Genomic DNA, 15,412 nt, shown 5'->3' with positions numbered 1-15,412 from the left:
TCCCTAATACACAAGCTCTCCCCTGTACTCTGACTTTGTTGTGAGTCTTCAGCTCTGAAAAGAGATATTTTTTGGTGGTATTATGGAGCTAGTGAGCAGCTCCTTTAAACACAGAACTAGGGGGGAAAATGTGCACAAATTGGGCAATTTTCAATAAACCAGCAAGGGCTATCTGTGCCTGTAACAATGACAAGGAGGGATAAGTTGCAGAACATGGTCAAGGGGTACTTAAGTGACCATACGTTCGTCCTTTCTGACGCTTCAGTTCCCTTTAATTATTGGATGTCTAAGCTGAATACTTGGCCCGACCTCTCCTTGCCCTGGAGGTGCTGGCCTGTCCGGCTGCTAGTGTGGTGTCTTGAGCATGTTTTCAGTTCTGCTGGGTCAATCATCACTGATAGGCGCACATGCCCCTCCACGGAAAATGCTGGATATCTCCACAGTTTGTAATCCCTACAGATGACAGCAAGCCAACCTAAATTCACCAAAAATACAAATTCAAGCTACTGCTGTTAACATCACCCCCTTCCCATAAAAAAAAAAAAACGTTTCCTTCCTTCGTCAACCATGACTCAGCCCAGAGGGCTAATTTTTAGAAACCCTATGCACATTGTGCAGTGGACAAACCAGGACAGTATTCCTACTCCAGCCTAACTACTATTTGTGATTGGAGGCCCTTGTGATGATGGCTTCCTGCGTCAACCATGACTCAGCCCAGAGGGCTAATTTTCAGAAACCCTATGCACATTGTGCAGTGGACAAATCTGAAATGTACAGTGGTCCTAGCAAACTATTATTTGTCATTGGAGGCCCTTGTCACAGTTGTACAACATTGTGACTGAGATAGGGGATACATATTCAATAGAAATTTACACTGACTGTGGATGACCGACTGATGGCCCTCTGAAAATTTGAATTGAGGGCCACAACTACTACAGTACTCTATTGTACATAATGTTTGACAAGGGAGGCCCTTGTCATGGGATCTCCCTGCACCTATGACACAGCCCCCAGGAGTAATTTTTGGAAATACAATGCTGCACATTCTGCACTGGACCAAGTAGTACAGTATCATGAAGTCTTCTCTTCCTATATAATCGGTGGAATATTGACAATCAAAATCTCTGAGCCATTTGGAGAAGCTTTTCCAACCCATCCTGCAGGGGGGCGCTATATATCCTTTGTCCTTTGACTTGCCCAAGTGATATATTTGATATTGCATTTTTGGCCTGTTACATGCAATTTAGGTTAGGCTTGGTAGTTGTTTTTGTGTGTCTGTAAAAGTGGCATAACACTGCGATAAACTTATTCCCAGAAACCATGTGAGTCAGAAATGCATGCAGGCACATTCTCCAGGCTCTTCCCATTCTGTTTCATCACTTTCCCATCCATTTCAGCCTTTTCCTCAGGCCCCCAGACTCCTTTGTAGGGTCCAGCAGAAAATTACTCGCATTTCCCATTGACTTACATTGCACTCGCTATTTGGAACGAATACGCAATTATTACAAAGTACTCGTTACGAGTATAGTGATTACGAATATTATGTTACTCACTCATCACTACCTGTAAGTTCAAAATGCTCACTATACCGCTTGATAAAATCTTCGAGGTGTGTAGTCTCAGAAATGTTGTTACTTGTTGGGGGTTTATACTGTTTTGGCGCTTTAGGGGCCCCGCAAATGCGACCTGGTGCCCACAATTTATTTCAGCCAAATTTGTGTTCCAAAATTCAAATAGTGCTCCTTCCCTTCTGAATCTGGCCATTTGTCCAAACAGAAGTTTCTCACCACATATGGGTATCAATGCGTTCAGAAGAAACTGGGTAACAGATTTTGGGGTCTATTATGTAATTTTATCCCCTGTAAAGTAAAAAAAATTGGGGCTATATTGGCCCTTGTGATGATGGCTTCCTGCTTCAACCATGATTCAGCCCAGAGGGCTAATTTTTAGAAAACCTATGCACATTGTGCAGTGGACAAATCTGAAAAAGAGGAAAGATTTAAATTCATATTTTTTTATTCCACTTTGGATTAATTCCTGTGTAGCACCTGAAGGATTAAATTCCCGAGAGCAGTTTTAAAGTATTTGAGGGGTGAAGTTTTTAAAATGGTATCACTTTGCGTAATTTCCAATATAGAGGCCCCTCAAAGTCCTTTAAAATCTGAATAGGTCCTTAAAGAAGCAGGTTTTGGAAATTTCTTGAAAAAATGAGAAACTGCTGCTAAACTTATAACCATTCTAACAAAATAAAATGACGTTTGAAAAATTATACAGATGTAAAGTAGACATAAGGGGAATAGTATTTAGTAATTATTTTGTACAGCAGGACTAACTGGCTTAATGATATAAAAATTGAAAGTTTGAAAATTGTCACAATTTTTGCCAAAATTCCGATACTATCACAAACAAACACAAAAATATGGACCTAAATTTACCGTTAACATAAAGTACAATGTGTCACAATAAAACAGTCTCAGAATCACTGGTATGCATTGAAGTGTTCCAGAGTTATTACCACTAGTGTTGAGCGAGTGTGCTCGTGTAACCATTTAAACGAGCACTCTCGAGTACTCGCCGAGTAGTTTCGGCATGCTCGGCATCTCTGTTTTATCCACTGCATGTGTCGCTGCTGTTAGACAGATGTGACACATGCAGGGATTGCCTGAAAAACAGGGTACCACATGATACTTTTTTTTTAATCAGATACATTTTTATTAAACATAACAAAACTTGGAACAGATATTACATGGCAATACTCGTTTTACAATATTACAGTAAGTTCCACCCCCTTCCTTTACCCCCCCCCCCCCGATGGAGACCTTTCTTTCTTTTTTTTATTGTATTCCCCCCCTTCTTTCCTTTTCTTTTCTTCCTTACTTTACTCCTTTTCTTTCCTTCCCCTTCTCCCTTTCCTTCTCTTCCCCTTTTCTTCTTTCCTTCTTCCCTCTCCACTCCGCCATGCAGTTTACCAAGAGTTTTATTCTACAGTAGTATATATAGGTGTACTCTAATTAATCATATCCAACCATGGCTGCCATAATTTATGGAAGTATTCCTGCTTATTCCTCTTGGTGTAAATACTTTTTTCAAGTTGAATTATATAGTTAGTTTGGACAATGAATTCGAGTCTGGACGGGGGCTCCTCTCTAATCCAATCACCACAAGATACTTGATTGAAAAATATTACAATCTGCATAAAAAAAATATTCCTCCCACTTGAACATGACTATATTAGCCAGGGAAGGTGAAAATTTGACCCCCATGTTAACTCCTTGTCTCTGTAAAAAATACCTCTTGTCGATTAGAATAGAGGACTGCAGTGATTGTCACCTCAGTCATCTATTTATTCTATTTTTGGGTATATATTTTTGTGTTTTTAATTTTAGGTACCAGCTTATGATTAATCTTCAATTAGCCACTGACATGGGTCACATCCAAATAGTGCATAGATATATCATATACAGTAGGGGAAATAAGTATTTGATACCTTGCTGTTTTTGTAAGTTTGCCCACTGACAAAGATATGAACAGTCTATAATTCTAAGGGAAGGTTAATTTGAACATTGAGAGATAGAATATCCCCCCCAAAAAATCAAGAAAATCACATTGTATAAATTATATAAATTTATTTGCATTTTGCAGTGAGAAATAAGTATTTGATCCCCTACAAACCATTATGAGTTCTGGCTGCTGCAGACCAGTTAGACGCTCCTAATCAACTCGTTACCTGCATTAAAGACAGCTGTCTTACATAGTCACCTGTATAAAAGACTCCTGTCCACAGACTCAATTAATCAGTCAGACTCTAAACTCTACAATATCGGCAAGACCGAAGAGATTTCTATGGATGTCAGGGATAAGATCACAGACCTGCACAAAGCTGGAATGAGCTACAAAACCATAAGTAAGACACTGGGTGAGAAGGAGACAACTGTTGGTGCAGTAGTAAGAAAGTGGAAGAAATACAAAATGACTGTCAATTGACATCGATGTGGGGCACCATGCAAAATCTCACCTCGTGGGGTATCCTTGATCATGAGGAAGGTGAGAGATCAGCCTAAAACTACACAGGGGATCTTGTTAATGATCTCAAGGCAGCTGGGACCACAGTCACCAAGAAAACCATTGATAACACATTACTAGAGATGAGCGTTGTTCGACTCGAACTGTTCGCCAATCTCAAATTCGAGCTGTTTTGGGCGGTGTTCGAGCCGTTCGGCGAACACGAACGATTTGAGAAAAATTCGGCTGTTCGAGGTTATGTTCGATAACTGTTCGTGCACCAAAATCATAACTGGATTTTTTCTCAGTAATGATGAAAATGAATGTTAATACGCAGTTTGAGTGTACAGCAGGGTGGGGGGAGGGGCAGGGGATGGATCTCTGCAGGAATAATGAAGATCTCCATTTTTTTTTCTCTTTCCCGCATTTACAGTGGGGAGGTGCAATCTGTCAGCCTATCAGCAGCGCACACACGGAGCGAAGTGCTTTTTTTCACACAAGCAAGGGCATGTGTCATTGGCAGTGTATGTCACATGTCCTTGCCCTATAAGACCAAGCCATTTTCCCCGTCGCCACCATTTTCTCACTGCTGCAGCTGCGTGTTAGACGGCACCGCTGTTGCTGTGTGCGCTATACCTTGTTAATTTCAAGCCAATTTTCGCACAAATCTACAGATAGCTTGGGAGTAGGGAATAGTTGTGATTGCAGTCCTTTTAAGGACTAGGTTACAGAATTTCCTAAGACTTTTATCAGGCAGGTCTGTGCTCTTAAATAGATAGATTGTGGGAGTAAAGACTAATTGTAATTGCAGTCCTTTTCAGGACTAGGTTACATCAGTTCCTATCAGTTTTTGCCAGGCAGGTCTGTGCCAGTGCTGTGCAAGTTTTTTTCACAGCATTTGGCTGAATCTAGCAAAGCTAATCCTTTTTGGCCTATTGCAGAGTGTGTTAGTCAGTGGAGTAGCCTATCTGTGTTGCAAGATATACCACCTGTGTATAGAATACCATTTTTTTTACTGCACCTAGTGAAGTAAAATCTTTTGGGCATAAGCATCATTCTATTAGTCCATCTATACTGACCTCCATCAGGTTGCAAATTGAATATAATTTTTTTCTGCATCTAGCTCTGAAAAAATATTTGGGCTTCTAGCAGTGTGTGGGACTTGTTCTATTAGTCCATCTATACTGACCTCCATCAGGTTGCAAACTGAATATAATTTTTTTCTGCATCTAGCTCTGAAAAAATATTTGGCCTTCTAGCAGTGTGTGGGACTTTCTCTATTAGTCCATCTATACTGACCTCCATCAGGTTGCAAATTAAAAATAATTTATATCTGCATCTAGCTCTGAAAAAATATTTGGCCTTCTAGCAGTGTGTGGGACTTTCTCTATTAGTCCATCTATACTGACCTCCATCAGGTTGCAAATTAAAAATAATTTTTTGTCTGCATCTAGCTCTGAAAAAATATTTGGCCTTCTAGCAGTGTGTGGGACTTTCTCTATTAGTCCATCTATACTGACCTCCATCAGGTTGCAAACTGAATATATTTTTTTTCTGCATCTACCTCTGAAAAAATATTGGGCTTCTAGCTGTGTGTGGGACTTGTTCTATTAATCCATCTATACAGACCTCCATCAGGTTGCAAACTGAATATAATTTTTTTCTGCATCTACCTCTGAAAAAATATTTGGGCTTCTAGCTGTGTGTGGGACTTGTTCTATTAATCCATCTATACAGACCTCCATCAGGTTGCAAACTGAATATAATTTTTTTCTGCATCTACCTCTGAAAAAATATTTGGGCTTCTAGCAGTGTGTGGGACTTGTTCTATTAGTCCATCTATACTGACCTCCATCAGGTTGCAAACTGAATATAATTTTTTTCTGCATCTACCTCTGAAAAAATATTTGGCCTTCTAGCAGTGTGTGGGACTTTCTCTATTAGTCCATCTATACTGACCTCCATCAGGTTGCAAATTAAAAATAATTTTTATCTGCATCTAGCTCTGAAAAAATATTTGGCCTTCTAGCAGTGTGTGGGACTTTCTCTATTAGTTCATCTATACTGACCTCCATGAGGTTGCAAACTGAATATATTTTTTTTCTGCATCTACCTCTGAAAAAATATTGGGCTTCTAGCAGTGTGTGGGACTTTCTCTATTAGTCCATCTATACTGACCTCCATCAGGTTGCAAATTAAAAATAATTTTTATCTGCATCTAGCTCTGAAAAAATATTTGGCCTTCTAGCAGTGTGTGGGACTTTCTCTATTAGTCCATCTATACTGACCTCCATCAGGTTGCAAATTCAAAATAATTTTTTGTCTGCATCTAGCTCTGAAAAAATATTTGGCCTTCTAGCAGTGTGTGGGACTTTCTCTATTAGTCCATCTATACTGACCTCCATCAGGCTGCAAATTAAAAATATTTTTTATCTGCATCTACCTCTGAAAAAATATTTGGCCTTCTAGCTGTGTGTGGGACTTGTTCTATTAGTCCATCTATACTGACCTCCATCAGGTTGCAAACTGAATATATTTTTTTTCTGCATCTACCTCTGAAAAAATATTGGGCTTCTAGCTGTGTGTGGGACTTGTTCTATTAATCCATCTATACAGACCTCCTTCAGGTTGCAAACTGAATATAATTTTTTTCTGCATCTACCTCTGAAAAAATATTTGGGCTTCTAGCTGTGTGTGGGACTTGTTCTATTAATCCATCTATACAGACCTCCATCAGGTTGCAAACTGAATATAATTTTTTTCTGCATCTACCTCTGAAAAAATATTTGGGCTTCTAGCTGTGTGTGGGACTTGTTCTATTAGTCCATCTATACTGACCTCCATCAGGTTGCAAACTGAATATAATTTTTTTCTGCATCTAGCTCTGAAAAAATATTTGGCCTTCTAGCTGTGTGTGGGACTTTCTCTATTTGTCCATCTATACTGACCTCCATCAGGTTGCAAATTAAAAATAATTTTTATCTGCATCTAGCTCTGAAAAAATATTTGGCCTTCTAGCAGTGTGTGGGACTTTCTCTATTAGTCCATCTATACTGACCTCCATCAGGTTGCAAATTAAAAATAATTTTTTGTCTGCATCTAGCTCTGAAAAAATATTTGGCCTTCTAGCAGTGTGTGGGACTTTCTCTATTAGTCCATCTATACTGACCTCCATCAGGTTGCAAATTCAAAATAATTTTTTGTCTGCATCTAGCTCTGAAAAAATATTTGGCCTTCTAGCAGTGTGTGGGACTTTCTCTATTAGTCCATCTATACTGACCTCCATCAGGCTGCAAATTAAAAATAATTTTTAACTGCATCTACCTCTGAAAAAATATTTGGCCTTCTACCTGTGTGTGGGACTTGTTCTATTAGTCCATCTATACTGACCTCCATCAGGTTGCAAACTGAATATAATTTTTTTCTGCATCTAGCTCTGAAAAAATATTTGGCCTTCTAGCAGTGTGTGGGACTTTCTCTATTAGTCCATCTATACTGACCTCCATCAGGTTGCAAATTAAAAATAATTTACATCTGCATCTAGCTCTGAAAAAATATTTGGCCTTCTAGCAGTGTGTGGGACTTTCTCTATTAGTCCATCTATACTGACCTCCATCAGGTTGCAAATTAAAAATAATTTTTTGTCTGCATCTAGCTCTGAAAAAATATTTGGCCTTCTAGCAGTGTGTGGGACTTTCTCTATTAGTCCATCTATACTGACCTCCATCACGCTGCAAATTTAAAAAAAAATTTTTCTGCATCTAGCTCTGAAAAAATATTTGGCCTTCTAGCAGTGTGTGGGACTTTCTCTATTAGTCCATCTATACTGACCTCCATCAGGTTGCAAATTAAAAATAATTTTTATCTGCATCTAACTCTGAAAAAATATTTGGCCTTCTAGCAGTGTGTGGGACTTTCTCTATTAGTCCATCTATACTGACCTCCATCAGGTTGCAAATTAAAAATAATTTTTTGTCTGCATCTAGCTCTGAAAAAATATTTGGCCTTCTAGCAGTGTGTGGGACTTTCTCTATTAGTCCATCTATACTGACCTCCATCAGGTTGCAAATTCAAAATAATTTTTTGTCTGCATCTAGCTCTGAAAAAATATTTGGCCTTCTAGCAGTGTGTGGGACTTTCTCTATTAGTCCATCTATACTGACCTCCATCAGGCTGCAAATTAAAAATAATTTTTATCTGCATCTACCTCTGAAAAAATATGTGGCCTTCTAGCTGTGTGTGGGACTTGTTCTATTAGTCCATCTATACTGACCTCCATCAGGTTGCAAACTGAATATAATTTTTTTCTGCATCTAGCTCTGAAAAAATATTTGGCCTTCTAGCTGTGTGTGGGACTTTCTCTATTTGTCCATCTATACTGACCTCCATCAGGTTGCAAATTAAAAATAATTTTTATCTGCATCTAGCTCTGAAAAAATATTTGGCCTTCTAGCAGTGTGTGGGACTTTCTCTATTAGTCCATCTATACTGACCTCCATCAGGTTGCAAATTAAAAATAATTTTTTGTCTGCATCTAGCTCTGAAAAAATATTTGGCCTTCTAGCAGTGTGTGGGACTTTCTCTATTAGTCCATCTATACTGTCCTCCATCAGGTTGCAAATTCAAAATAATTTTTTGTCTGCATCTAGCTCTGAAAAAATATTTGGCCTTCTAGCAGTGTGTGGGACTTTCTCTATTAGTCCATTTATACTGACCTCCATCAGGCTGCAAATTAAAAATAATTTTTATCTGCATCTACCTCTGAAAAAATATTTGGGCTTCTAGCTGTGTGTGGGACTTGTTCTATTAGTCCATCTATACTGACCTCCATCAGGTTGCAAACTGAATATAATTTTTTTCTGCATCTAGCTCTGAAAAAATATTTGGCCTTCTAGCAGTGTGTGAGACTTTCTCTATTAGTCCATCTATACTGACCTCCATCAGGTTGCAAATTAAAAATAATTTATATCTGCATCTAGCTCTGAAAAAATATTTGGCCTTCTAGCAGTGTGTGGGACTTTCTCTATTAGTCCATCTATACTGACCTCCATCAGGTTGCAAATTAAAAATAATTTTTTGTCTGCATCTAGCTCTGAAAAAATATTTGGCCTTCTAGCAGTGTGTGGGACTTTCTCTATTAGTCCATCTATACTGACCTCCATCACGCTGCAAATTCAAAATAATTTTTTGTCTGCATCTAGCTCTGAAAAAATATTTGGCCTTCTAGCAGTGTGTGGGACTTTCTCTATTAGTCCATCTATACTGACCTCCATCAGGTTGCAAATTAAAAATAATTTTTATCTGCATCTAGCTCTGAAAAAATATTTGGCCTTCTAGCAGTGTGTGGGACTTTCTCTATTAGTCCATCTATACTGACCTCCATCAGGTTGCAAATTAAAAATAATTTTTTGTCTGCATCTAGCTCTGAAAAAATATTTGGCCTTCTAGCAGTGTGTGGGACTTTCTCTATTAGTCCATCTATACTGACCTCCATCAGGTTGCAAATTCAAAATAATTTTTTGTCTACATCTAGCTCTGAAAAAATATTTGGCCTTCTAGCAGTGTGTGGGACTTTCTCTATTAGTCCATCTATACTGACCTCCATCAGGCTGCAAATTAAAAATAATTTTTATCTGCATCTACCTCTGAAAAAATATTTGGCCTTCTAGCTGTGTGTGGGACTTGTTCTATTAGTCCATCTATACTGACCTCCATCAGGTTGCAAACTGAATATAATTTTTTTCTGCATCTAGCTCTGAAAAAATATTTGGCCTTCTAGCAGTGTGTGGGACTTTCTCTATTAGTCCATCTATACTGACCTCCATCAGGTTGCAAATTAAAAATAATTTATATCTGCATCTAGCTCTGAAAAAATATTTGGCCTTCTAGCAGTGTGTGGGACTTTCTCTATTAGTCCATCTATACTGACCTCCATCAGGTTGCAAATTAAAAATAATTTTTTGTCTGCATCTAGCTCTGAAAAAATATTTGGCCTTCTAGCAGTGTGTGGGACTTTCTCTATTAGTCCATCTATACTGACCTCCATCAGGTTGCAAACTGAATATATTTTTTTTTTGCATCTACCTCTGTAAAAATATTGGGCTTCTAGCTGTGTGTGGGACTTGTTCTATTAATCCATCTATACAGACCTCCATCAGGTTGCAAACTGAATATAATTTTTTTCTGCATCTACCTCTGAAAAAATATTTGGGCTTCTAGCTGTGTGTGGGACTTGTTCTATTAATCCATCTATACAGACCTCCATCAGGTTGCAAACTGAATATAATTTTTTTCTGCATCTACCTCTGAAAAAATATTTGGGCTTCTAGCTGTGTGTGGGACTTGTTCTATTAGTCCATCTATACTGACCTCCATCAGGTTGCAAACTGAATATAATTTTTTTCTGCATCTAGCTCTGAAAAAATATTTGGCCTTCTAGCTGTGTGTGGGACTTTCTCTATTTGTCCATCTATACTGACCTCCATCAGGTTGCAAATTAAAAATAATTTTTATCTGCATCTAGCTCTGAAAAAATATTTGGCCTTCTAGCAGTGTGTGGGACTTTCTCTATTTGTCCATCTATACTGACCTCCATCAGGTTGCAAATTAAAAATAATTTTTTGTCTGCATCTAGCTCTGAAAAAATATTTGGCCTTCTAGCAGTGTGTGGGACTTTCTCTATTAGTCCATCTATACTGACCTCCATCAGGTTGCAAATTCAAAATAATTTTTTGTCTGCATCTAGCTCTGAAAAAATATTTGGCCTTCTAGCAGTGTGTGGGACTTTCTCTATTAGTCCATCTATACTGACCTCCATCAGGTTGCAAATTAAAAATAATTTATATCTGCATCTACCTCTGAAAAAATATTTGGGCTTCTAGCTGTGTGTGGGACTTGTTCTATTAGTCCATCTATACTGACCTCCATCAGGTTGCAAATTGAATATAATTTTTTTCTGCATCTAACCCAGCCAATAGTTTTGGCCTAATACCACAGTTTGGCCACTCAGCTCTGCTCGGTTCCCATCCATTGTTTTTTTGTGCAAACAACTCCAGAGTTGTGAATTAGTTAACCACCAAAATGAGTGGAAAAAGGACTGCTGCTGGTGGAAAGGGGAATAGGCGTGTTGGGAAGGGGAAAAAAGGTTGTGTCCGTGGGGTAGGTGTTAAAGCAACAGTAACATCTGCAGAAGAAAGACCATCTTCCAGCCAAACTAAAATGTCTACTTCTTTTAGCGGACAATGTGATAAGATCCCTTTCTTACGGCCACGCCAATCGCTACAAATTCCAGATGAGGCAAAAAAACAGCAGGTGCTTCAACAGATATCAAGTGCTCCTTTAAGTGGGCTCTCCTCCACATCAACTTCAACATCACAAATACTCCAGTCCTCAAAGGTGTCACCCCAATCGCACTTGCTTCCTCACAGCTCCCAAATCTCCAGCTGCCCGTCTGAGTATGAGGTAGAACAGATGGTTGAGTCTGCAGAGCTGTTTACTCATACTATAGCCTGGGAATCAGAGGTCGACTCCAGCGCTTCTGTGAATCCAGACGAGGAAATGATCTGCACTGATGCCCAGAATCTTTATGAGTCGGATCCAGGACCAGACGCAGAAGGTTCTGACCATAATGTAGACCCTCATTCCCAAACTGTAACTCCTGTTGGTGGAGACAATGAGGAAGACGATGATGAGACTCAAATACCTGATTGGAGCGACAACTTTAGTTTTTTGTCAGGGCAGGAACAGGTTGGCTCTGAGGACGACGGGTGTGATAACGCACAGGGTGATGATGATGAGGTTGGAGATCCCACTTACTGTCAACCCACAGTCAGCCAAGAGATGAGGTCAGCAGAGGAGGTGGAGGAAGATGCTAGTGACGACGAGGTCAGGTTGCGCCTTCCTGGACAGAGATGTAGTACTGGAAGCACGTCAACAACTGCATCCTCAAACACAACTCTGCCTCTCACCACAAGTCGTGGTGGCTCTTCAGGTCGCATGGGTGCTAAGCCTTGCATAGCCTGGGCATTTTTTCAGATCGATAAAGATGACCCAACTCGTGTTATCTGTAACATTTGTCAGCAAAAGCTAATTAGAGGCCAAAAAATACATAGTTTGAGTACTTCATGCATGAACCGGCACATGGACATGAAGCATAAGTTGCAGTGGGAAGCTCAGTGTGTTACAATGCGGCCTAGCCGGCCGGGCCAACCACCGTCTGCCATATCATGTGCATCCGCGGCCTCTTCATCCTCTGTGACTGGGGGGACAGCAGTCACACCTGTTTTGGGGCGCAGACCTGCCACCTCTTTACCCGCAACAGCCAGCGTGATTGGCAGGTCATCATTTTCTTTTGAGGTGGTAACACCAGCTGGTGTTGAGCGCTGTCCGACATCGATAGCACCACCTTTGGATCAAGGCAACCTAACATGTCCGCCTGCATCTTCCTCACAGACCGGCAGTTTGCCGGGGACACCCTTATCAAACCCGTCTAAGCACAATAGCCAGCCCTCGGTCCCTCAGATGTGGACAAGTAAAAGACCATTTCCTCCTAGCCATGAGAAAGCTAAGAGGTTGAATTTCACCGTCTGCAAGCTCTTGGCTACAGAAATGCTGCCTTTCCGCCTGGTGGACACAGAGGATTTTCGAGACCTTATGTCCGTCGCAGTGCCCCAGTACCAGATGCCCAGTCGGCACTACTTCTCAAAGAAAGGTGTGCCTGCGCTCCACCAGCATGTCGCACACAACATCACCGCTTCTTTGAGAAACTCTGTGTGTGACAGGGTGCATTTCACCACAGACACTTGGACGAGTAGGCATGGACAGGGGCGTTACATGTCGCTGACTGGGCACTGGGTAACTATGGTGACAGCAGGACAAGGGGCTGCTGTCCAAGTCTTGCCGTCCCCACGAGTTGTGCGTCAATCCTCTTTATGTCAAAGTTCCTCCACTGCTTCTGCCTCCTCAACCTCCTCTCGGTCTTCCACCTGCACCCAAAGCCTGTCTGGTCATGCCACAAGCTTTCTAACTGCGCAGAAGGGATCCTGCACACCTCCTTACTATGCTGGCAGTAGGGCTCAACGTCATCAGGCAGTTTTTACTTTGAAATGTCTGGGAAATGTGAGTCACACAGCTGAGGAGTTGTGGTCAGCTCTGGAGAACCAATTTCATGAATGGTTGTCTCCACTGGACCTGAAACCAGGGAAGGCCGTGTGCGACAATGCTGCAAACCTGGGTGCGGCCCTTCGCCGGGGCAATGTCACACACGTGCCTTGTATGGCTCACGTGTTGAACCTGGTTGTCCAGCAATTTTTAGCCCACTATCCCAGACTAGATGGCCTTCTGCAGAGGGCACGGTCGCTGTGTGCTCACTTCCGCCGTTCGCATCCCGCAGCTCAGCGACTTACATCTCTACAGAAGTCGTTGGGCCTGCCACTTCACCGGCTAAAATGCGATGTGCCTACCCGGTGGAATTCAACTCTGCACATGTTGGCAGCACCGACAAGCCCTGGTGCAATACGTTCTGACGTATAGCCTGGGCCAACGAGATCCAGAGGTGGGGCAAATCACGCTGGAGGAGTGGTCTCAGATCAGGGACCTATGCACCCTTCTGCACAGTTTTGAAATGGCGACGAAGATGTTTAGTGCTGACGATGCCATTATCAGCATGACTATTCCGGTGATTTACATGCTGGAGCACATGTTAAACAGAATTCGGAGTCAGGTGGTGGCACAAGAGGAGGTGGAGGAAGTAGAGGAGGAGGAGTTGTATGCGGAAGGGCTAACATCTGCAAGGTCCAGACGGTCGGCAGCACCAAGGCGGCAGGCATGTGAGGGTGGGGGAGATGGTTTTACCAGGGCGCATGGTAGCAGCCAAACTAGTGAGGAAGGTGCAGGAGCCCAGGAAGAAGTGGAGGACGAACTGATGGAAGACTCATCAGATGAGGGAGACCTTGATCACATTTCTGTTGTGCGAGGTTGGGGGGAGAGGACAGAGGAAGGAAGCATGATTGTTACCTCGCCACCAACACAACAGGGACTTGGTGCTCCTGGATGCGCAACACACATGAGTGCCTTCTTGCTGCACTACCTGCAACATGACTCTCGAATTGTGAGAATTAGAAATAATCCTGACTACTGGGTTGCCACACTGTTAGATCCCCGGTACAAAAGTAAATTTGCAGAAATTATTCCTGCCATAGAAAGGGATGCACGCATGCAGGAGTATCAGCAGAGACTGTTGCAGAATCTTACATGTGCTTTTCCACAAAACACCAGTGGGTCACGTAGTGAATCTTACAGTTCTAACTTGCCAACCGTGGTCTGTATGGAGTTGTTCAATAAAGGGCCCAAAATTAAGATAACATAGATGGGAGAGGTCTCTATGAATAGGAATTCCTAAGTATTTGATACCCTGTGAGGGCCAGGCAAAGGGAAAGTTGGACTGGATGGAATCCTATATGGATTTGGGGAGGGAGACATCGAGGGCCTCAGACTTCGCTGCATTGATTTTAAAATTTGACCATGTAACAAAGTGATCTATTTCAGCCATAACAGCATGGATGGATATATGTGATTGAGTGATATATACTAGGACATCATCAGCAAATAGAGAGCACTTGTACTCGGTGCCTCCCACCTCAATCCACCTAATATTGGGGTTATGGCGAATTGATGAGAGCAGGTGCTCCGTCACTAGGATGTATAAGAGAGGGGACAGAGGACATCCCTGCCTTGTCCCATTGGTGATTGTGAAAGGTGATGAAAATGTTCTGATGCACCCTCTGGGCCTTGGGACACCCGGAGCCGGACCCTTTTTGGTGGATGCTGGTGGTTGTAGTCTTCGTGGCGGCGACCTGGTTCCGTGGCTCAGGGTGGTCAAACCAGTGGCGGAACTATTTATGTGGTTTTGATGTTTAAATGTCCGACTACGCCACCCGTGGATTGCGGTCAGAGTGAACCGCCGCTGCAGGGCAGACCGCTGAGGCTGGTGTTGTGGGTGCAGCAGAGCGTAGCATAACTCCCCACGGGAGGAGTATAGCCTCAGGGCAGTGTATGCGGAGGATGGGGGTGATGGTGCAGGGCAGCAGCAGTAACGACACGGAGTCAGTGATGCAGTCCAGGGCCTTTACTCACAGTTCTTATTATCCAGACCACGTCTGCAGGTAACGGCTGCCCACGTCGTACTGTGCTCACCAGGTGAGGGGCTCAGACAACTCCCAGATAACTTTGGAGCGCTTCACAGGACCCCCTTTGTGTGTCCTTTGTCTGGCCTTTCTTACCAACCCTTCTGTCCGGCTGCCTCGGGCCTCCTCTTGGTAAACTTGGCGCCAGTTTCCCTGACCCTATGTGGTGCCTTCCTAGCGGGTGTAGCGAGGGGCTGCGCCACATAAAATGTCACAGCCTCCGGTTT

At 42.0% G+C, this 15,412-nt stretch overlaps 1 protein-coding gene across 1 annotated transcript in view; it reads left to right on the top strand.

The window, feature by feature from the left end:
• Positions 1-15,412, top strand: part of LOC141171898 (uncharacterized) — an 819,676-nt gene that overhangs the window by 742,391 nt on the left and 61,873 nt on the right. The gene's annotated exons all lie outside the window — the stretch shown is intronic.

The sequence above is a fragment of the Phyllobates terribilis genome, unplaced genomic scaffold (genome assembly GCF_046119375.1).
Source record: "Phyllobates terribilis strain yellow unplaced genomic scaffold, ASM4611937v1 Scaffold_12__6_contigs__length_324123572, whole genome shotgun sequence".
Lineage (NCBI taxonomy): Eukaryota > Metazoa > Chordata > Amphibia > Anura > Dendrobatidae > Phyllobates > Phyllobates terribilis.
The sequence above is the reverse complement of the archived record's forward strand: the minus strand, read 5'-3'. Positions and strand labels throughout refer to the sequence as shown.